The sequence below is a fragment of the Bos grunniens genome, chromosome X (genome assembly GCF_055505025.1).
Source record: "Bos grunniens cultivar Pamir isolate PY7600 chromosome X, Bosgru_T2T1.0, whole genome shotgun sequence".
Taxonomy (NCBI): Eukaryota; Metazoa; Chordata; class Mammalia; order Artiodactyla; family Bovidae; genus Bos; species Bos grunniens.
The window spans coordinates 75,854,314-75,877,023 of record NC_141194.1 but is presented as its reverse complement, the minus strand read 5'-3'; the positions used below and the strand labels follow the sequence as shown (position 1 = coordinate 75,877,023).

At 37.7% G+C, this 22,710-nt stretch overlaps 1 pseudogene; it reads right to left on the bottom strand.

Annotated features, from left to right (window-relative positions):
• Window positions 1-9,769: 9,769 nt before the first annotated feature.
• The window catches only part of LOC147340724 (uncharacterized), a 35,089-nt pseudogene continuing 22,148 nt past the window's right edge, over window positions 9,770-22,710 (bottom strand).

The following is a 22,710-nucleotide window of genomic DNA, read 5'->3' as shown; positions in this document are numbered from 1 at the left end:
TGATATTATACATGTCTCAATGCCATTCTCCCAAATCATCTCACCTTCACCCTCTTCCACCGAGTCCAAAAGATTGTTCTATACATCAGTGTCTCTATTGCTGTCTTGCATACAGGGTTATCGCTATCATCTTTCTCAATTCCATATATATGAGTTTATATCATGTCTTGGTGTTTTTCTTTCTGGCTTGCTTCACTCTGTATAATAGGCTCCAGTTTCATCCACCTCATTAGAACTGATTCAAATGTATTCTTTTTAATGGCTGAGTAATACTCCTTGTGTATATGTACCACAGCTTTCTTATCCATTCCTCTGCTGATGGGCATCTAGGTTGCTTCCATGTCCTAACTATTATAAACAGTGCTGCGATGAACATTGGGGTACACGTGTATCTTTCAATTCTGGTTTCCTCAAGTGTGTATGCCCAGCAGTGGGATTGCTGGGTCATATGGCAGTTCTATTTCCAGTTTTTTAAGGAATCTCCACACTATTCTCCATAGTGGCTGTACTACTTTGCATTCCGACCAACAGTGTAAAAGTGTTCCATTTTCTCCACACCCTCTCCAGCATTTATTGCTTGTAGACTTTTGGATTGCAGCCATTCTGACTGGTGTGAAATGGTACCTCATTGTGGTTTTGATTTGCATTTCTCTGATAATGAGTGATGTTGAGCATCTTTTCATGTGTTTGTTAGCCATCTGTATGTCTTTGGAGAAATGTCTGTTTAGCTCTTTGGCCAATTTTTTTAATTGGGTCGTTTTTTTGTTTTTTTTTTTTTTCTGGAATTGAGCTGCAGGAGTTCCCTGTATATTTTTGAGATTCATTCTTTGTCACTTGCTGCATTTGTTATTATTTTCTCCCATTCTGAAGACTGTTTTTTCACCTTGCTTATAGTTACCTTTGTTGTGCACAAGCTTTTCATTTTAATTAGGTTCCATTTGTTTATTTTTGCTTTTATTTCCAATATTCTGGGAGGTGGGTCATAGAGAATCCTGCTATGATTTCTGTCGGAGAGTGTTTTGCCTATGTTCTCCTCTAGGAGTTTTATAGTTTCTGGTCTTACATTTAGATCTTTAATCCATTTTGAGTTTATTTTTGTGTATGGTGTTAGAAAGTGTTCTATTTGCTTTCGGTTACAAGTGGTTGGCCAGTTTTCCCAGCACCACTTGTTAAAGAGATTGTCTTTCCTCCATTGTATATTCTTGCCTCCTTTGTCAAAGATAAGGTGTCCATAGGTGCGTGGATTTATCTCTGGGCTTTCTATTTTGTTCCATTGATCTATATTTCTGTCTTTGTGCCAGTACCATACTGTCTTGATGACTGTGGCTTTGTAGTAGAGACTGAAGTCAGGCAGGTTGATTCCTCCAGTTCCATTTTTCTGTCTCAAGATTGCTTTGACTATTCGAGGTTTTTTGTATTTCCATACAAATTGTGAAATTATTTGTTCTAGCTCTGAAAAATACCGTTGGTAGCTTGATAGGGATTGCATTGAATCTATAGATTGCTTTGGGTAGTATACTAATTTTCACTATACTGATTATTCAGATCCATGAACATCTATTAGTGTCCTCTTTGATTTCTTTCACCAATGTTTTATAGTTTTCTATATGTAGGTCTTTTGTTTCTTTATATAGATATATTCCCAAGTATTTTATTCTTTTTGTTGCAATGGTGAATGGAATTGTTTCCTTAATTTCTCTTTCTATTTTTTCATTATTAGTGTATAGGAATGCAAGGGATTTCTGTGTGTCAGTTTTATATCCTGCAACTTTACTATATTCATTGATTAGCTCTAGGAATTTTCTGGTGGAGTCTTTAGGGTTTTCTATGTAGAGGATCATGTCATCTGCAAACAGTGAGAGTTTTACTTCTTCTTTTCCAATTTGGATTCCTTTTATTTCTTTTTCTGCTCTGATTGCTGTGGGCCAAACTTCCAAAACTATTTTGAATAGTAGTGGTGAAAGTGGGCATCCTTGTGTTTTTCCTGACTTTTGAGGAAATGCTTTCAATTTTTCACCACTGAGGATAATGTTTCCTGTGGGTTTGTCATATATAGCTTTATTTATGTTGAGGTATGTTCCTTCTATTCCTGCTTTCTGGAGAGTTTTTATCATAAATGGATGTTGAATTTTGTCAAAGGCTTTATCTGCATCTATGGAGATAATCATATGGCTTTTATTTTTTAATTTTGTTAATGTGGTGTATTACAATGATTGATTTGTAGATATTGAATAATCCTTGTTTCCCTTGGATAAAGCCAACTTGGTGATAATGTATGATCTTTTTAATGTGTTGTTGGATTCTGATTGCTAGAATTTTGTTAAGGATTTTTGCATCTATGTTCATCAGTGATATTGGCCTGTAGTTTTCTTTTTCGTGGCATCTTTTTCAGGTTTTGCCATTAGGGTGATGGTGGCCTCATAGAATGAGCTTACAAGTTTACCTCCCTCTGCAATTTTCTGGAAGAGTTTGAGTGGGATAGATGTTAGCTCTTCTCTAAATTTTTTGTGGAATTCAGCTGTGAAGCCGTCTGGACCTGGGATTTTGTTTTCTGGAAGATTTCTGATTACAGTTTCAAATTCCTTGCTTATGATGTGTCTATTAAGATTTTGTATTTCTTCCTGGTTCAATTTTGGAAAGTTGTACTTTAATAAGAATTTGTCCATTTCTTCCAAGTTGTCCATTTTATTGGCATATAATTGCTGATAGTTGTCTCTTATGATCCTTTGTATTTCTGTATTGTCTGTTGTGATCTCTCCATTTTCATTTCTAATTTTATTGATTTGATTTTTCTCCCTTTGTTTCTTGATGAGTCTGGCTAATAATTTGTCAACTTTATTTATTGATTTAATTTTGCTCCCTTTGTTTCTTGATGAGTCTGGCTAATAGTTTGTCAATTTTATTTATCCTTTCAAAGAACCAGCTTTTGGCTTTGTTGATTTTTGCTATGGTCTCTTTTGTTTCTTTTGCATTTATTTCTGCTCTAATTTTTAAGATTTCTTTCCTTCTAGTGACCCTGGGATTCTTCATTTCTTCCTTTTCTAGTCGCTTTAGGTGTATAGTTAGGTTATTTATTTGACTTTTTTCTTGTTTCTTGAGGTATGCCTGTATTGCTATGAACTTTCCCCTTAGGACTGCTTTTGCAGTGTCCCACAGGTTTGGGGTTGTTGTGTTTTCATTTTCATTCGTTTCTATGCAAATTTTGATTTCTTTTTTGATTTCTTCTGTGGTTTGTTGGTTATTCAGCAGCGTGTTGTTCAGCCTCCGTATGTTGGAAGTTTTAATAGTTTTTCTCCTGTAATTGAGATCTAATCTTACTGCACTGTGGTAAGAAAAGATGCTTGGAATGATTTCAGTTTTTTTGAATTTACCAAGGCTAGATTTATGGCCCAGGATGTGATCTATCCTGGAGAATGTTCCGTGTGCACTTGAGAAAAAGGTGAAATTCATTGTTTTGGGGTGAAATGTTCTATAGATATCAATTAGGTCTAACTGGTCCATTGTATCATTTAAAATTTGTGTTTCTTTGTTAATTTTCTGTTTAGTTGATCTATCCATAGGTATGAGTGGGGTATTAAAGCTTCCCACTATTATTATGTTATTGTTAATTTCCCGTTTCATACTTGTTAGCATTTACTAACATATTGTGGTGCTCCTCTGTTGGGTGCATATATATTTATAATTGTTATATCTTCTTCTTGAATTAATCCTTTGATCATTATGTAGTGTCCTTCTTTGTCTCTTTTCACAACTTTTGTTTTAAAGTCTATTTTATCTGATATGAGTATTGCTACTCCTGCTTTCTTTTGGTGCCTATTTGCATGGAATATCTTTTTCCAGCCCTTCACTTTCAGTCTGTATGTGTCCCTTGTTTTGAGGTGGGTCTCTTGTAGACAACATATGTAGGGGTCTTGTTTTTGTATCCATTCAGCCAGTCTTTGTCTTTTGGTTGGGGCATTCAACCCATTTACATTTAAGAAAATTATTGATAAGTATGATCCCATTGCCATTTACTTTATTGTTTTGGGTTCGAGTTTATACACCCTTTTTGTGTTTCCTGTCTAAAGAATATCCTTTAATATTTGTTGGAGAGCTGGTTTGGTGGTGCTGAATTCTCTCAGCTTTTTCTTGTCTGTAAAGCTTTTGATTTCTCCTTCATATTTGAATGAGATCCTTGCTGGGTACAGTAATCTGGGCTGTAGGTTATATTATTTTATCACATTAAGTATGTCCTGCCATTCCCTCCTGGCCTGGACAGTTTCTATTGAAAGATCAGCTGTTATCCTTATGGGAATCCCCTTGTGTGTTATTTGTTGTTTTTCCCTTGCTGTTTTTAATATTTGTTCTTTGTGTTTGATCTTTGTTAATTTGATTAATATGTGTCTTGGGGTGTTTCGCCTTCAGTTTATACTGTTTGGGACTCTCTAGGTTTCTTGGACTTGAGTGATTATTTCCTTCCCCATTTTAGGGAAGTTTTCAACTATTATCTCCTCAAGTATTTTCTCATAGTCTTTCTTTTTGTCTTCTTCTTCTGCAACTCCTATGATTCAAATGTTGGGGCATTTCACATTGTCCCATGTCTCTGAGATTGTCCTCATTTCTTTTAATTCGTTTTTTTTTTTTTCCCTCTCTGATTCATTTATTTCAACCATTCTATCTTCTACCTCACTAATCGTATCTTCTGCCTCTGTTATTCTACTGTTGGTTCCCTCCAGAGTGTTTTTGATCTGATTTATTGCATTATTCATGATATATTGACTCTTTTTTATTTCTTCTAGGTCTTGTTAAACCTTTCTTGCATCTTCACCATCCTTATCTCCAGGATATTTATCTGTAACTCCATTTTGTGTTCAAGATTTTGGATCATTTTCACTATCATTATTTGAAATTCTTTATCAGATTGATTCCCTATTTCTTCTTTTGTTTGGTTTAGTGGGCATTTATCCTCTTCCTTTATCTGCTGGGTATTCCTCTGTCTCTTCATCTTGTTTATAATGCTGTGTTTGCAGTGGCCTTTCTGTATTCTGGCAGTATGTGGAGTTCTCTTTATTGTGGAGTTTCCTCTCTGTGGATGGGGTTGTATGGGTGGCTTGTCAAGGTTTCCTGGTTAGGGAAGCTTGTGTCGGTGTTCTGGTGGGTGGAGATGGATTTCTTCTCTCTGGAGTGCAATGAAGTGTCCAGTAATGAGTTATGAGATGTCAAAGGTTTTGGAGTGACTTTGAGCAGCCTGTATATTGAAGCTCAGGGCTATGTTCCTGTGTAGCTGGAAAATTTGCATGGTATGTCTTGCTCTGGAACTTGTTGGCCCTTGGGTGGTGCTTGGTTTCAGTGTAGGTATGGAGGCATTTGATGAGCTCCTGTCGATCAGTGTTCCTTGGAGTCAGGAGTTCTCTGGTGTTCTCAGGATTTGGACTTAAGCCTCCTGCTTCTGGTTTTCAGTCTTAATTTTACAGTAGCCTCAATAATTTTCCATCTATACAGCACTGTTGATAAAACATCTAGTTTAATGATGAAAAGTTTCTCCACAGTGAGGGACACCCAGAGATGTTCACAGAGTTAAATGGAGAAGATAGGAGGGAGGAGGGAGATAGAGGTGACCAGGGGAAAAGAGGGGGAATCAAAATAGGTGAGAACAAGCTAGGCAGTAATCAGTTCCCTATGTGCTGTCCGCAGTCTGGAACCCTTAAAGATGTTCATGGAGTTACACAGAGAAGAGAAGAAGGAGGAAGGAGACAGAGGTGGCCAGGAGGAGAAAATGGGGAATCAAAAGGAGAGAGACGGATCCAGCCAGTAATAAGTTCCTTAAGTGTTCTCCACAGCCCAGAACACACAATGAGATTCATAGAGTTGAGTAGAGAAGAGATGGGGGAGGGAGGAGTTAGAGGCGACCTGGTGGAGAAAAAGGAGACCAAAGAGGGAGAGAGCAGTCAAGCCAGTAATCTCGCTCCCAAGTAAAAATGGGTACTGAAGATTGGGTTCTTAAAGATACAAAATTGATAAGAAATACTAAAAAGCAAAGATTCAAAATCTAGAGTAGAGGCTGGATTTTCAAAAATACAATATTAAAGAAAAAAAAAACAAAGTCACAAAAATTATAAAATGTATATATATATGAAGTTTGCTTTAAAAAATAGTGTCTCTCTCTTTTTTTTTTTTTTTGCAAAGTAATAGTAGGTTATAAAAATGAAAATTTACTCTATTAAAGTAATAGAGGACTTAAAAATTAAAAATATTAAAAATTAAAGAATGATAGTAAAAATATATCTAGGACTTTCTCTGCTGTTGTTGTGGGCAGTGTGGGGTCCATTCATTTTTGGATAGTTCCTTGATCCGGCTTATATTTCTCAGAATCTATAGGCCCCTTCCTATGTAGCCGGTACTAACTACAGGGTTTTAATCTATTGCACCTGTCACTTCCAAGGAGGTCCCCTCTGGTTTAGCTTCTTCTGTTTGCTGGTCTCTTCAGTGTCTGATTTCCGCCCTGACACAAAGGGGCAGTGGTTGACCCTTTTTCAGGCTCACTTGTTCAGTTGTTCTGTGGGGAGGGAGGGACGCTGCAAACAAATAACACTGGCATGTGCTCGAAGTGTCTCAGCCACACTGGGTTTGCCCCTGCTCACGGCATGTGTGCTTTCCGTGTCTACACTGCTTAGGCTCTAGTTTGCTCTGCCAAGAACTGTCTGAGGCCAGCCCTGGGTTGCACTTCCCAGGTCTAAGCTGCTCAGTTTCAGGTACTGGGGTAGTCCTCAGAGGTGCATACTCGGTTGGGCCTGCATTTTGTGCCCTTCCCTGGTCCAAGCACCTGAGCGTGGTTGCTGCTACTTATTGCCACCCCCGTCCCTGCCACTCAGTTTTCTGGGTGTGCAACTGGCTCACCTTCTGAGGCGGATGTTAACCATCCAGAATCCCAAGAAGTCTTGGTTAGCAATGACACCTGATTGCAGTTTGTTAGATAATGCCTCTCTGGGTCCACGATTGCCCCCTTCCAGCTCTGGCTGCCCTCACCTGCCTGTCACCAGAGGGGGATGGCTGGTCTGCAGCCGGCTAGCTCTGCTTAGTCCTTTATTCTGAGAGCAGGCCTGAAGGTGTCTTAGGTTAGGGCTTTTCGGGTAGCTCTAGTTAGTCCTTTGTGTTGTGAGCAGGCCTGGTGGTGTCTTAGGTTAGGGCTTTTTGTGTGGTAGCTATCCCAGAGTCTGGTTTGCTATCTCAAGTTAGTTCCCTCAGATTGCCCTCGGGTCATTCAGGCCTAGTCCTCACTCTAAGCAATGCAGCCTGCACCTCTCTGCCCAGCCTCTGCTTGCTAGTGGCGGATGCAGACGTCTGCACTGTTTCTCCACTGGAGGAGTTACCGTTGGGCACATAATCTGTGGGTTTTAATTTTTTTTTTTTTTCCTTCTGGTTATGTTGCCCTCTGTGGTTCCTGGTTCCAAGGCTCACCACAGACTTGGCCGTGAGAGTGTTTCCTGGTGTTTGGAAACTTCTCTCTCTTTTTTAAGACTCCCTCCCCAGGTTGGAGCTCCATCCCTACCTCTTTTGTCTCTCTTTTTATCTTTTATATTTTTTCCTACCTCCTTTTGAAGACAGTCGGCTGTTTTTCTGGGTGTCTGATGTCCTATTCCATCATTCAGAAGTTGTTTTGTGGAATTTACTCAACGTTCAAATGTTCTTTTGATGAATTTGTTGGGGAGAAAGTGGTCTCCCCTTCCTATTCCTCTGCCATCTTAGGACTGCCCACTCTTACATATACTTTTTATATTTAAATTTTAAACCACTAAACATAACACCCCAAATTATATGAATCATGAACATGATGAACACTTACACAGAAGTTATTTTTGTTGTTCTTGATGGTACTGTGATGGTATTATTTTTGTTTTGTTTCAGTGACCATCTTTAATTGTATATCAGTGTTATATACAGTTGAATGCAATGTTTTTCTACTGTCTTTCTTATCACTTGCTGCTTGGTAAATGCTAGTTCTCAATAAGTCATTTTTCAGTTTCCACCTTACTCCTTTTGCACTCACAAAGGAATAGTTCTGTTTCACAAAGTCAGTGTTACAAGAGAGCTTAGAGAGTAGACTTTCAGTTAAAGAGATGAACTGTTTGTTTGTTTGTTTTTTCAGGATTTGGCAGTAACTGAAGTATAGCAGTCTGTATTCTTCCATTATTTCTGTGGTTTTGCCATCCCATGCCAGATTCAGGTTACTCAAATCTGAAATAGTACCCCAGCTTCTGGGTTGTAAGAAGTAGGAGAAAGAAATCTCACTACTTTTCCTTGTGAGGCCAAGGTCTTGGTTCAACAACCGCAATAAACCAGCAGAGAGTAAAAAAAGGGAGGCTAGCCAGCCTCTTTACCTCTTACCTTGAAAGCCAAATGAAGCCTGTGAGTAGGGAAGAGTTTTCCCTCAGATCATAGATTATCACCCCTTGTACTAGTTCAGATGGTAAAGCATTCAGCTGCAATGCAAAAGACTTGGATTCTATCCCTGGGTTGGGAAGATTCCCTGGAAAGGGAAATGGCAACCCACTCCAGTATTCTTGCCTGGAGAATTCCATGGAGAGAGGAGCCTGGTGGGCTACATTCCATGGTATTGCAAAGAGCTGGATATGACTTAGCGACTAACACACACACACTGTGGTAAGGCACACAATAAGGGGTTAGGTGGTACCTATAATTAAATTGTCCTTGGTTTTGTAAAACAACAGCTAACATTATTTAGGAAAGTTGAAAATTTAAATGTACAAATTGAGTAGTGACCCATATGTTCTAAACCTTTGGACAAAATTTATATTATGTATAAATATAAAGCAATGAAATTATTTTACCCATGTAGTTTATGGGGTGAGTTTCATTACCTTATATAACTTATCTATCTAAAGAGAGTTAGGAAATAAACATTTTTGAAAATCAGATTTTACAGATAACTATGGTTGCATGATTTGAATACTATACTGATCACCTGGCACATTTAAAAGTGGTCTTCTTTCTTCTGAGAAAGGCATCCTATTTAGTAATTTAGTAAAATATTTCACTAATTTCTCACTTATGTCTTGTATTTTTTTGCAAAACTAGTAATTGGGAAGAATGAGTAAAGTTAATTTCCTTAAAAGACATGTTTTAACATGCAATATTTTAAGTATCCTGTGGTGCTGTTAGTGTTGTTTTACCTGTACCCATATTATTTACATCACAACCACATATACATTTACAGTTTTATAGTTTTGTCTCCTTGTATTTTTAAAGCATCCAGTAAATATTTACAATTTTTCCAGATATGTGTCACAGAAGTAAATATGTATGTTTAAATACTCTTGTTAGTGACTTTTCTTCATAAGTCATATCAGAAATGCATTGTATTCAGGAATCTTCTGCTAAGTCTTCTGGTTCCTTAACTTTCAGTTAATAAACTTCTTGGACATTAAGCTGGATTCATCCAGATAACTTGATAACTGATATCACTTTCATTTGCCCATCAAAATATTCAAGAAAGCCTGAAGTTTGGGGGACTATGAGATATTCAATATTATTTAGAGGTTAGTGGTTATTTTGTTTGGTGACAGATAGACACTATCTCTTTACTACTATATATAGAAATATAGGCTTGATGAAGTAAGTGTTTTACTTCTCCACAACTCATCCCTTCCAATCATATTATTCCACAGATTAATAGAGGATAGTCATTCAGAATAAACTACTAAGTAGATTCCAATCTAATTCCAAAAATTCCAATAAAAGACATCTATAATAAATGCATTTATATGTTTATTTATACATTCTTAATTAAGATTTTTCATTTACTATTTTGGATTGTAAAATTTGACACAGCTCTGTTTTGGTGTTTAGTGTCTTGGTATATTCTTTAAACTATTAGGACAGCTTTGTAAGGTGTAAATTTTTATAATTGTGTTCACCTATCTTTGAGAGTTCAATAAGTGGAGAGGATACAATATGCCTGGAAGTTCCAATATTATTCCTGAGAGTTTCAACATTACCCATGGGTATTCCAATATTACTTCCCCTGGGAAGGCCACCATTTCCTCTAGGAACTTCAAGATTAACCAGGGGGACACCACCTCTGTCCCTGGGAACTCCAGAATTATCCATGGGGATCCTAGCTTTATTAATGAAAGCCCTAACATTACCCATGGGGACTTCACACTTGCTCTTGGGAATCCCAGAATTATCCATAGAAACCTCAACATGGCCCATGGGAACCCCAACATTAGCCTTGGGGATGATGACATTATTCCTGGGAAGTCTACCATTGCTCCTGGGGAGCATAGGATTATCTTCAGGAATTCCAACTGTATCCCTCATTGCAGAAGATTTCTGAAAACTTGGATTGATAGGAAGATGTTCTCCAGAAGTTGACAAAACGGACTTTTGCCAGGCCTCTTCAATTGTCACTTTCCTTTGCATTTTCTAAAACACAAAGTTAAAAGTTAGTTTTAAATGATTAAATATTGACTTTCATTTTAAGGAAAAACTCCATGAATAGGAATGAGAAACCAATGAACCCAAATTTGATTTCAGTTCAATCATTTTGATGATTTAAAATTATATGACAATAGTATCACAGTATGTAATCTTTTGTTTAGCAAAATATATTGATAAGTTCTTTTGGGTGAAAAGATGGACAGAGAAAAGTAAAAATCTGGCTAAATAGTCCCACACAATGACCAAGAATTTGGGGTAATGGAAAATATAGTAAGGCATGGAAGGAGAGGAAGAGAGAGATTAAGTAACATTGTGATGGGAGGTGGACTACAGAAGCATATTAGCCAATGAGAAATTATAGTGGTGGGTAGCTAAAGGGCTTTTAGGAACAAGGACATTTAATATTCAATTTTATTTCTTTGGCAGTATGAGAGTTTATTCAGTGGTAACATGAAATCAGAGAGAGTGGTAACCATAGGATGGAAGTACACAGGAATCTGCAGGAATCTTGAGGGGGGAATTGAATGTGAGACTGAGATTGAGCCAATTTTAAGATGAAGTGATTTAAGCTGATTTTGGATTATACTTGGATTTCAATTGCTGATAAAGAACCTCTTGGAGCCCTAAATATGTGTAGAAAAAGAAATAAATTACATAATAGCCAGATTATGATTTCCAGACAAACTCTGGGCTAGATTCCAGATATTGGAACTACCTTTGATAGTTTGGTGGGGCTAATTCTATGAAAGGTTTCTGACTGATGACACCATTTTCAGGAAATTATGGGGAAGGCTACTAACATGAGTTAAATTAAAGATTTCTAATACTATATGGTATCCATAGTAGCATTGTTGTGCATGTTTACATAGCTGTCAATGATAAAAACAAAAATGCTACCTTATAGTTAATAGCAAAGATAAATCTAGGATTTTACATAAAATACATTATAAGCACACTAATAAATACATTTAAATATTTCATTTAATATTATTTTTAAGCAGGAAGAGGCTATAATATTAATCATTCATTTTTCAATATTTTCTAAAGAATAAGGTGCACATATACAGGAAGAAATGGAGAGAATCTCCTCTCCCTCCTTCTTCTTTTTCTTCTTCCTTTTTAAACAATAGGATGAGATCCATTATCTCCTTCATTTTCTAATCTAATCCTCTGTTGATGAGTGTGCTAGGGGGTAAAATGTTCTATTCTATTGGTTAAAAACTATGATGCAATGTCATTTTCTCAAGATTACTCACTTAACTGGAAGTTATTTTTAGTAGAGAATATTTATTCAAAATCTCTTGGACTTCCCTGGTGGTTCAGTGAATAAAAATCTTCCTGCCAATGCAAGGGACATGGATTTCATCCCTGGTCCCAGAAGGCTCTTCCACATGCTGTGGAGAAGCTAAACCCAGCCACCACAACTACTGGGTCCATGCACTAGACCCCCTGAGCCACATCTACTGAACTCTCATGCTGCAACTACTGAAGCCCATGTGCCTCGAGTCTGAATGCCACAAGAGAAGCCACTGTAATGAGAAGCCTTGCGCACTGCAACTAAAGAGTAACACTGCTCTCTGCAACAAGAGAAAGCCCTTGAACAGCAATGAAGACACACAGCAACCAAAAATAAAATAAATAAATTTTATTATATTAGAAAACTCCTATTTTCTGGGGTGTAAGATGAGATGGTTTAACCATTATAAAAAATTTCTGAAGTTATAACCAGTCAATATTTAAGAGTGTACTTTCATATGGTTAATACTGGGATCTAATTGAATTATACAACTTAAAGTCAAACTATAACTATCACATATTTTTCTTAGAATAAGCTAATGTTTATTGAAACAAATAGATTTCCAGGTGGTGAGTTTGAAAATAAGTTCACTGATTAAAATCTCCTTGTCTGATATTGTATACAAATGCATATATATGGAATCTAGTAAGATGTTACCAAAGAATTTATTTGCAGGGCAGCAGTGGAGAAGTAGACATAGAGAACAGACTTATGGACATGGGGAGAGGAGAGGAGAGGGTGAGATGTATGGAGAGAGTAGCATGGAAACTTACATTACCATATATAGAATACCCAATGGTAATTTGCTGTAGGACTCAGGAAACTCAAACAGGGGCTCTGTACCAACCTAGAGGGTTGGGTTGGGAAGGGAGATGGGAGGAAGGTTCAAGAGGGAGAGGATATATGTATACCTATCCACTGAATCATGTTGAAGTTTGACAGAAAGCAACAAAATTCTGTAAAGCAATTATCCTTCAATTGAAAATAAGTCTCCTTGTCTGGAAACTTATATGTGATTAACAAAAGCAGTCATAGCGAGTTTGAAAATCTTACCTCTTATAAGCAAATTGTGGTTACTTGGAAAGAGGAAACATGTCTCCTCTGGGTTAAATGTTCAGTTCAGTTCAGTTCAGTCGCTCAATCTTGTCCGACTCTTTGTGACCCCATGAATCGCAGCATGCCAGGCCTCCCTGTCCATCACAAACTCCCGGAGTTCACCCAGACTCACATCCATCGAGTCATTGATGCCATCCAGCCATCTCATCCTCTGTCGTCCCCTTCTCCTCCTGCCCCCAATCCCTCCCAGTATCAGAGTCTTTTCCAATGAGTCAACTCTTCGCATGAGGTGGCCAAAGAACTGAAATTTCAGCTTTAGCATCATTCCTTCCAAAGAAATCCCAGGGCTGATCTCCTTCAGAATGGACTGGTTGCATCTCCTTGCAGTCCAAGGGACTCTCAAGAGTCTTCTCCAACACCACAGTTCAAAAGCATCAATTATTCGGCGCTCAGCCTTCTTCACAGTCCAACTCTCACATCCATACATGACCACAGGAAAAACCATAGCCTTGACTAGACGAACCATTATTGGCAAAGTAATGTCTCTGCTTTTGAATATGCTACCTAGGTTGGTCATAACTTTCCTTCCAAGGAGTAAGCGTCTTTTAATTTCATGGCTGCAGTCACCATCTGCAGTGATTTTGGAGCCCAAAAAATAAAGTCTGACACTGTTTCCACTGTTTCCCCATCTATTTTCCATGAAGTGATGGGACCAGATGCCATGATCTTCATTTTCTGAATGTTGAGCTTTAAGCCAACTTTTTCACTCTCCACTTTCACTTTCATCAAGAGGCTTTTTTGCCCCTCTTCACTTTCTGCCATAAGGGTGGTGTCATCTGCCTGTCTAAGGTTATTGATCTTTCTCCCAGCAATCTTGATTCCAGCTTGTGTTTCTTCCAGTCCAGCGTCTCTCATGATGTACTCTGCATATAAGTTAAATGAGCAGAGTGACAACATACAGCCTTGACGTACTCCTTTTCCTATTTGGAACCAGTCTGTTGTTCCATGTCCAGTTCTAACTGTTGCTTCTTGACATACATACAAATTTCTCAAGAGGCAGGTGAGGTGGTCTGGTATTCCCATCTCCTTCAGAATTTTCCACAGTTTATTGGGATCCACACAGTCAAAGGCTTTGGCATAGTCAATAAAGCAGAAATAGATGTTTTTCTGGAACTCTCTTGCTTTTTCCATCATCCAGTGGATGTTGGCAATTTGATCTTTGTTTTCTCTGCCTTTTCTAAAACCAGCTTGAACATCTACAAGTACACCGTTCACCTATTGCTGAAGCCTGGCTTTGAGAATTTTGAGCATTATTTTACTAGCTTGTGAGATGAGTGCAATTGTGCGGTACTTTGAGCATTCTTTGGCATTGCCTTTCTTTGGGATTAGAATGAAAACTGACCTTTTCCAGTCCTGTGGCCACTCCTGAGTTTTCCAAATTTTCTGGCATATTGAGTGCAGCACTTTCACAGCATCATCTATCAGGATTTGAAATAGCTCAACTGGAATTCCATCACCTCCCCTAGCTTTGTTCGTAGTGATGCTCCCTAAGGCCCGCTTGACTTCACATTCCAGGATGTCTGGCTCTAGGTCAGTGATCACACCATCGTGATTATCTGGGTCGTGAAGATCTTTTTTGTATAGTTCTTCTGTGTATTCTTGCCATCTCTTCTTAATATCTTCTTCTTCTCTTAGGTCCATACCATGTCTATCCTTTATCGAGCCAATCTTTGCATGAAATATTCCCTTGGTATCTCTGATTTTCTTGAAGAGATCTCTAGTCTTTCCCATTCTGTTGTTTTCCTCTATTTCTTTGCATTGATCGCTGAGGAAGGCTTTCTTATCTCTTCTTGCTAGTCTTTGAAACTCTGCATTCAGATGTTTGTATCTTTCCTTTTCTCCTTTGCTTTTCACTTCTCTTCTTTTCACAGCTAATTGTAAGGCCTCCACAGACAGCCATTTTGCTTTTTTGCATTTCTTTTCCATGGCGAAATAGATTAAGGGCCTAGATCTGATAGATAGAGTGCCTGATGAACTATGGAATGAGGGTTAAATGTTAACTCAGGTCCATTTACTTTGTGGCTCCTTCCAACACTATATCATGGCAAGCTGTGACTGTGCTGCCTCTGGAGCTTAGGGCACTGGGGAAGCAGTGGGAAAGGTCCTTGCTAAATATGGAGATGGTGACCCCTGAGCAAGATGGTTGTGTGATTTTCCTCTTCTGGTGGTAGCTGCAGGTAGTCAGTCTCTCTCCTCTCTAAGAGTAGTTTGGAGTATGTGGATTCCTTCACTGTTCAGTGGTGCCTCTAAAAGCTCTTCTTAGGAACCCCGGAAAATGGGTCTTTCTCTAAAAGGGTACGTGCTTCTTGCTACTTTCAGGTCATCACTTCCCGGGGACTTTACATTTTCTGGAGATTTCAGCAATAGATTTCTTGGGGTCCTTGGATGACTGTTTTCTGAGGATGGTGAACATTTAATTATTAAAGCCTTCAGGTGTATAAGCTCAGTGAATTTCAAAGTTGAAATTTCAACATCACCCAGCTCCTTGTTTCCAGACACACCAGCAACAAGTATTGTGCCTTTCTCCCTTTTCTCTGGACTGGAAACTCTTGTAACTTCTAAGAGTTGAGATTCTGTGACCCTTGGAGATTTAACTGATATTTTCTCTAGGTGAAGAAGCCATGAAAGTTTTGGTCTTATAAAGGCAATGCTGTCTCTAACTCTTTAGTTAGTGGCAGCAGGGTGTGGGGGGCAGATGTGTAGTTACCATCACCACCTGATTTATAATCCCTAAGTCTTTCTGATAGATACCTTCTCTGGTGTGTTGATGGGAGACTATGGTTGATTTCTGTTGTTTTTTTTTTGTCTTCTGGCCTCTTCCCGAACTTTTGGATCAACAGGATGAAAATAGATGAACACATCAGAAACATCTTGAGCACATCTGTATTGGAAGGTTGGATTTACAGAAACAATCTGAAAAGAAATTCAAATTCAAAACATTATATAATACAATTTAAAAAAAAACACATGTGATTAAATCATTAATTTTGAAAATCAGACTATGAACGTTTTTTGTTATCTAGAAATACAATGCATTGCATTACATTAATGCTTGTCTTGTTTTTGACACATAGTATCGTAGATCTGTAAGACTAGTATAATTCCAAAATAGACACTATAAACATACTCAGATTACTTACAATCCATTGAGAAATATAAGGACTCTCCCAAATATTTTCTTTATTTAAGGGATACGTTATTCTAGTCTAGTGTTTCCCAGTGTTTCCTAGGACTTTAATCTCATCAATGGCTCCAACACACACACACACAAGATTCCATGGGTAATAATAATTTAGAAAATAGTATATATTCTATCTTATAACTTCATAATATACAGGAATCTACTAAGGCTGTGAGAAGTCTTTCTATTTGATATATATAAAACTTACTGTTTTAACCATGCCTTACATTTTCTGTATTCTGATGCTTTGATACCTGGGGCCTTGCTGACTTTGGAAGGACTGCCCTTTACAGGCTTAGCCAAATCGTTGAAAGCATTTACCACTTTCTTGTTCACCATGAACAAGCCTTTCACATACAAATCAATTTACAGCCCATACCCAGCCATTCCTTTTATCAGGCTCTTGAATTCTAGGCCACTATCTGCCTACCTTAATCACCCCAGGACCAGATACCAGATAGCAAGGGACAGCTCCTAGGTCCCAGAGCCTGCTAAATTTATACAAATTAGCCAATCCTAAATCTGCAAACCCTGGCTTGCCTATTTATTCCCGTAGAAACCTCAATTAAGGCTCTTGTCCAGCTTCCCCATTTCCCTCTGCATTCTGACCCATTGTCATGCTTCCTTGTGTGGACCCCCATGACAAGGATGCTTTCTCCTCTTGGAATCTGTAAGTATAACAAACAATCTTTTCAATGGCAATCATCTCCTGATCTGTTGGCCTCATTATACCTAAATAATAAAACCTGTATTAAAACAGTTCACACAGCAGTCAGATTTGTTTGGCCTCAGACTGGAATGGTATACCATTAGACTGTTCTTGACTTACTAACTGGTTCTATCAGACTTCCTGGGATAGTGTCTCTGCTTGTTGACATGCTCTTGTGCTATGGGTCTGATTACTGTTCCATTTATTGGGAGTTGCCATGAGTTCTCAGCCTAAAATTTGGAATTCAAAAGCTGACTCATCCCCAGGTTCTGGTCTGAGCTTAGTCAATTCTGTAGATACCGAGACTGTACTTGTGAAAGGACACCTTTATATTGATTGGCTAAGCTTATGAAAGGCTCCTCTGAAGAAAGTGAGATATGACCTCCCTTCAAGTATTATGGGATGGACCTGATTAGTTGATCAGGCAACAAAGACAAGTGGTAGAGGAAACTGGGTTGCTATTTTCCTATATATTTCAGCCTGACCTGTTGAGTGGAAGGAAAATACTACTCAGAGGTACTTGTGTGTTGTTAGAAACACATAGAGTCAGTGTGAGGACGTTCACCTATGGCACCCCCCAAAATGTGTAATTCTGGACATAAACTTTTATGTTGCTGCATGCCTTGCTGCTGTTGCAATTTGTCCCCTCACCCAGTAGGGCACAAGGATATTTGTCATCCTTGGATACAAGTGGCACATGCATAATGAAAAAGGAGAAGGGACACTTTATCCCTCAGTTCAGTTCAGTCACTCAGTTGTGTCCAACTCTTTGCGACCCCATGGACTGCAGCACACCAGGCTTCCCTGTCCATCACCAACTCCTGGATGATCACATACTCAAACTCATGTCTATCACATTGGTGATGCCATCCAACCATCTCATCCTTTGTTATTCCCCTCTCCTCTGTCCTTCAATCTTTCTCAGCATCAGAGTCTTTTCCAATGAGTCAGTTCTTCACATCAGATGGCCAAAGTATTGGAGTTTCAGCTTTAGCATCAGTCCTTCCAATGAATATTCAGGACTGATTTCCTTTAGCATGGACTGGTTGGATCTCCTTACAGTCCAAGGGACTCTAAAGAGTCTTCTCCAACACCACAGTTCAAAAGCATCAATTCTTCGGTGCTCAGCTTTCTTTATGGCCCAACTCTCACATCCATATATGACTACTGGAAAAACCACAGCTTTGACTAGACAGATCTTTGTTGGCAAAGTAATGTCTCTGCTTTTTAATATGCTGTCTATGTTGGTCAGAGCTTTTCTTCCAAGGAGCAAGCATCGTGATTTTGGAGCCCCCCAAAATAAATTCTCTCACTGTTTCCATTGTTTCCCCATTTATTTGCCATGAAATGATGGGACCAGAAGCCTTGATCTTAGTTTTCTGAATGTTTAGTTTTAAGCCCACTTTTTCACCCTCTTTCTTTCACTTTCATCAAGAGGCTCTTTAGTCCTTTTTCGCTTTCTGTCTTAAGGGTGGTGTCATCTGCATATCTGAGGTTATTGATATTTCTCCCAGCAATCTTGATTCCAGCTTGTGCTTCATCCAGGCTTTATCCCTGCCCCACCTAAAACCCCCAAGTAGGTCATGCAACTGATTCAGTATATAAAATGCCTATTGAGCACTGTTGCTCACTAGCACACCTAGGGCCTTACATTCAAAATCTAGAGACTCAAAGTTATGGATAAGGCCACTGTTACTCTCATGAAAGTGGATCCAAGCACCTCAAAGTTCAATTAAGACACCTTAGAAAGGGAGGCGCTTATCTATGAACAGGGTGACTCAGGGCTACCAGAAGTTTATCCAATAAAAAACACTTTAAAGATAAAAATTGGGGGACAGATGGAAGAGAAAAATAAAGAGAGAAGAAAAGAAAGAAATTTCATCCACCTAGATATATAAGCTATTTGAAAAGATTTTGTTAAAAAAATAATGAGAAGGGACTGATATTTCAAGCAAGGGCTAACTTTGTGATAGTTCTCTGGATTCAAATCCCAATTCTAGGAAAATGAACTGGGAAAATGAAACAAGAAATGGCTGCTTAGAGGAGGCCACCAGGCCCCTTCCTTCTCCCCCCTTTTCCTGTAATCACCTAGAAAGTCCACACTATGAGTTAATAGCCAAAGACAGAAACTAGAAACTGCAGCTGTAAGCAACTAGAAGCCCAATTTAAAGAAACAGAAAATAAAACAAAAAACAAACCCAACTATATATAAGCAGAGAAAGTAAAAGGTAAAAAATAATATAAAAATATATTTTAATATATATAATGTGTTTTAGCATTTATATATTAAATCACATATATGTGTATCTTTCTACCTAACTACCTATTTAGTTAGGTAGGGTTATATGAGCACTCATAATTTGATCCAATTGGAAACCTAAAATTTACTAAAATGATTTATAAAAAAAAAAAAAAAAACTTATGCAGAAATATATGCTTACACAGAAATGAAATAAATGGCAGCAATGATACAGGGAATGGGAGACAGGAATTAGGATTATTTTGTTATTATAAGGTACTCATACTACCAGTAAATTGGTATAGTGTTATTTGAAATTGGAAGTGTTATTAGTTGTGAATGTATTGCAAACTCTAGGGCAACCACTAAAAAAAAAAAAAAAAAAAAGAAGAAGAAGAAGAGAAAAATCATATAAAATGCCCCAAGGGCGAGGGTGGGATGATTTGGGAGAATGGCATTGAAACATGTGTATTATCATATGTGAAATTAATCACCAGTCCAGGTTCGATGCATGATACAGGATGCTCGGGGCTGGTGCACTGGGATGACCCAGAGGGATGGTATGGGGAGGCAGGTGGGAAGGTGTTTCAGAATGGGGAACACATGTACACCCATGGCGGATTCATGTCAATGTATGGCAAAACCAATACAATATTGGAAAGTAATTAGTCTCCAATTAAAATAAATAAATTTAAATTACAAACAAACAAACAAACAAACAAAAAATCCTACAACAGGCAGAAAAAGAGATAAAGACAAAGAATAATGGCAACCACTAGGGAACAGTGACAAACATGGTGTGTATTAATCCAACTATAATACTAATCACTTTGAACCTCAATAGTCTAAATTCACCAATTAAAAGACAGAGGTTGTTAAAGTGGATCAAAAAGCAAGACCTACATATATATTGTCTACAAAAAACTCACTTTAAAAATACATATAGATTAAAAGTAAATGGTTCAAGAAAAAAATGCCATGCTAATAGTGACTAAAAGAAAGCAGGAGCAGCTATGTTAATTTCAGACAGAACAGACTTCTAAGCAAGGGAAATTATCAGGGAGAAAGAATGGCATTATATAATGACAAAAAGGTCAATTCTCTAAGAAGGCAATTGTCCTTAGCATGTATACACCTACCAAAAGAACATCAAATTGCATGAGGCAAAAACTAATAGAAGTGCAAGGAGAAATAGTTGGAGATTTCAACACCTCTCAACTAAAAAATGGACAGATATAGTAGGTAGATATTAAGGATATCATTGCATTGAACACCATCAATCAATTGGATATAATGGACATATATAGACTACTTCATTCAACAGCAGAATACACATTCTCAAGTTCACATGGGCATGCACCTAGATAGACAACATTCTGGGTGATAAGACACACTTCAACACACTTAAAATAATAGGAATTGTACAATGTCTGCTCCTCTCAGACCACAATGGAATTCAAGAAAATCATTTAATGTCTTCTCTCAGACCACAATGGAACTAAACTAGAAATCAATAACAGAAAGATACTTGGAAAATCCAAAGATATGGAGACTAAACAACACAGTTCTAAATAATAAAACTCAAGAGAAATTTTTAAAAATTGAACAAAATAAAAATGAAAATTCACCTCATCAAAAGCAGTGATTTGAGGGAAAATTATAGCATCAAATACATATATTACAAAAAAAGAAAGATCTAAAAGCAATCATCTTAATTTTCAACTTAAAAAATTAGAAAAAGAAGAGCAAATTAAATTCAAAGTAAGCAGAGGAAAAGATATTAATACAAGTAGAGCAGAAGTCAATGAAGAAAAGAAATCAATAAATAAAACCAAAATCTGATTCTTAAGATCAATAAAATCAATAAATCTCTAGTTCATGTAACTAAGAAAAAAAGAAAAAGGACACGTGTTACTAATATCAGAAATAAAAGCAGGGATATCACTACAGATCCTATGGACATTAGTAGGATAATAAAGTAATGCTATGAAGAATTCTATGCCCACAAATTTGATGACCTAAATGAAACGGATCATTCCCTGAAGGATTTGATTTGTCAAACTACACACAAAAAGAAACAGACAATCTAAAGAGACCTATATCTATTAAAGAAAATGAATTAATAATGAATAACCTTCCAAGACTGAAAGCACTAGGCCCCAGGTGGATCACTGATGAATTATATCAAAGATTCAAGGAAAAAGTCACACCAACACTTTACAATCTCTTTCAGAGAATAGAGGCAGAGGGAATTCTATAAGGTCAGCATCACCTTAATGACAAAATGAGACAAATAAATTATAAGAAAAGAAAACTACAGACCAAGATCTCTTAAGAACATAGATATAAAAATTATTATCAAAATATTAGCAAATCAAATCCAACAATGTTTAAAAATAATTATATACCACAACAAAGTGGGACTTCTACCAAGTGTAAAAGGCTGGTTCAACAGTCGAAAATCAATTAGTACACTCCAATACAGATTAATTTTAAAAAGAAAATCAATTAATGTAATTCATCACATAGACAGGCTAAAAAAGAAAAACCACAAAATTATATCTATGAAAACTAATAACGGAAACCTCAACTAAAATTGGAGTAAGGAAGGCCTATAGAAGAAATTCTCATCCCTTATCATTTGACATCAGTTACTTCAGACAAGAAGATATCAATTAGAGACCTCAACAGAAAGAAGTGTCAATTACAGATCCCAACTAGTAGAATATACCTTATACTCTCAAACAGGAAGCACAGCTACTTTGCTACTCCTGAAGGAGGAAGAAAGGTTTCTTTCATGCCCAGCAATAAGTTCAGCCAATGGAAATACTGGAGGTCAGCGAATGAAGAGTCATAGTTAATCACTTGAATTCTCACTTTTCTCCAATAAATTTTCAGTTTCCTTTTGATGACTTCCTTGTCCCACACTCCTTTCTGTAAAAACTTTCTACTTTGTACAACCCCTTTGAATATCTCTCTGTTTGTTAGATGAGATGTTGCCTGATTCATGAGTTAATACAGTCATATAGATGTTCAAATTATTCCGTTTATTTTATTTATTTATTTATTTTTACCAGATGGGTGATAGAAATGAGATTTGAAGCAAATTTGGGTTGCTATGTTATTTTAAATTCTGCTTTGCATACTTGTTTTTAAGTTATGTCCTTGCTGTTTGTCAAATCTTTGTGTAAATGACATGCTTAATAAAGGTGATGCTAACTCAGTACTCAATACTTAGGCACAGGAGGGCCGAGAGGGGCTACTCCATGTTCAAGGTCAGGAGGGGCGGTGGTGAGGAGATACCCCTCGTCCAAGGTAAGGAGCAGTGGCTTCACTTTGCTGGAGCAGCTGTGAAGAGATACCCCACGTCCAAGGTAAAAGAAACCCAAGTAAGACAGTAGGTGTTGCAAGAGGGCATCAGAGGGCAGACACACTGAAACGATACTCACAGAAAACTAGTCAACCTAATCACACTAGGACTACAGCCTTGTCTAACTCAATGAAACTAAGCCACGCCCTGTGGGGCCACCCAAGACAGGCAGGTCATGGTGGAGAGGTCTGACACAATGTGGTCAACTGGAGAAGGGAATGGCAAACCACTTCAGTATTCTTGCCTTGAGAGCCCCATGAATAGTATGAAAAGGCAAAATGATAGGATACTGAAAGAGGTCGGAGGGGCCCACTAAGCTACTGGAAATCAAAGGAGAAATAACTCCAGAAAGAATGAA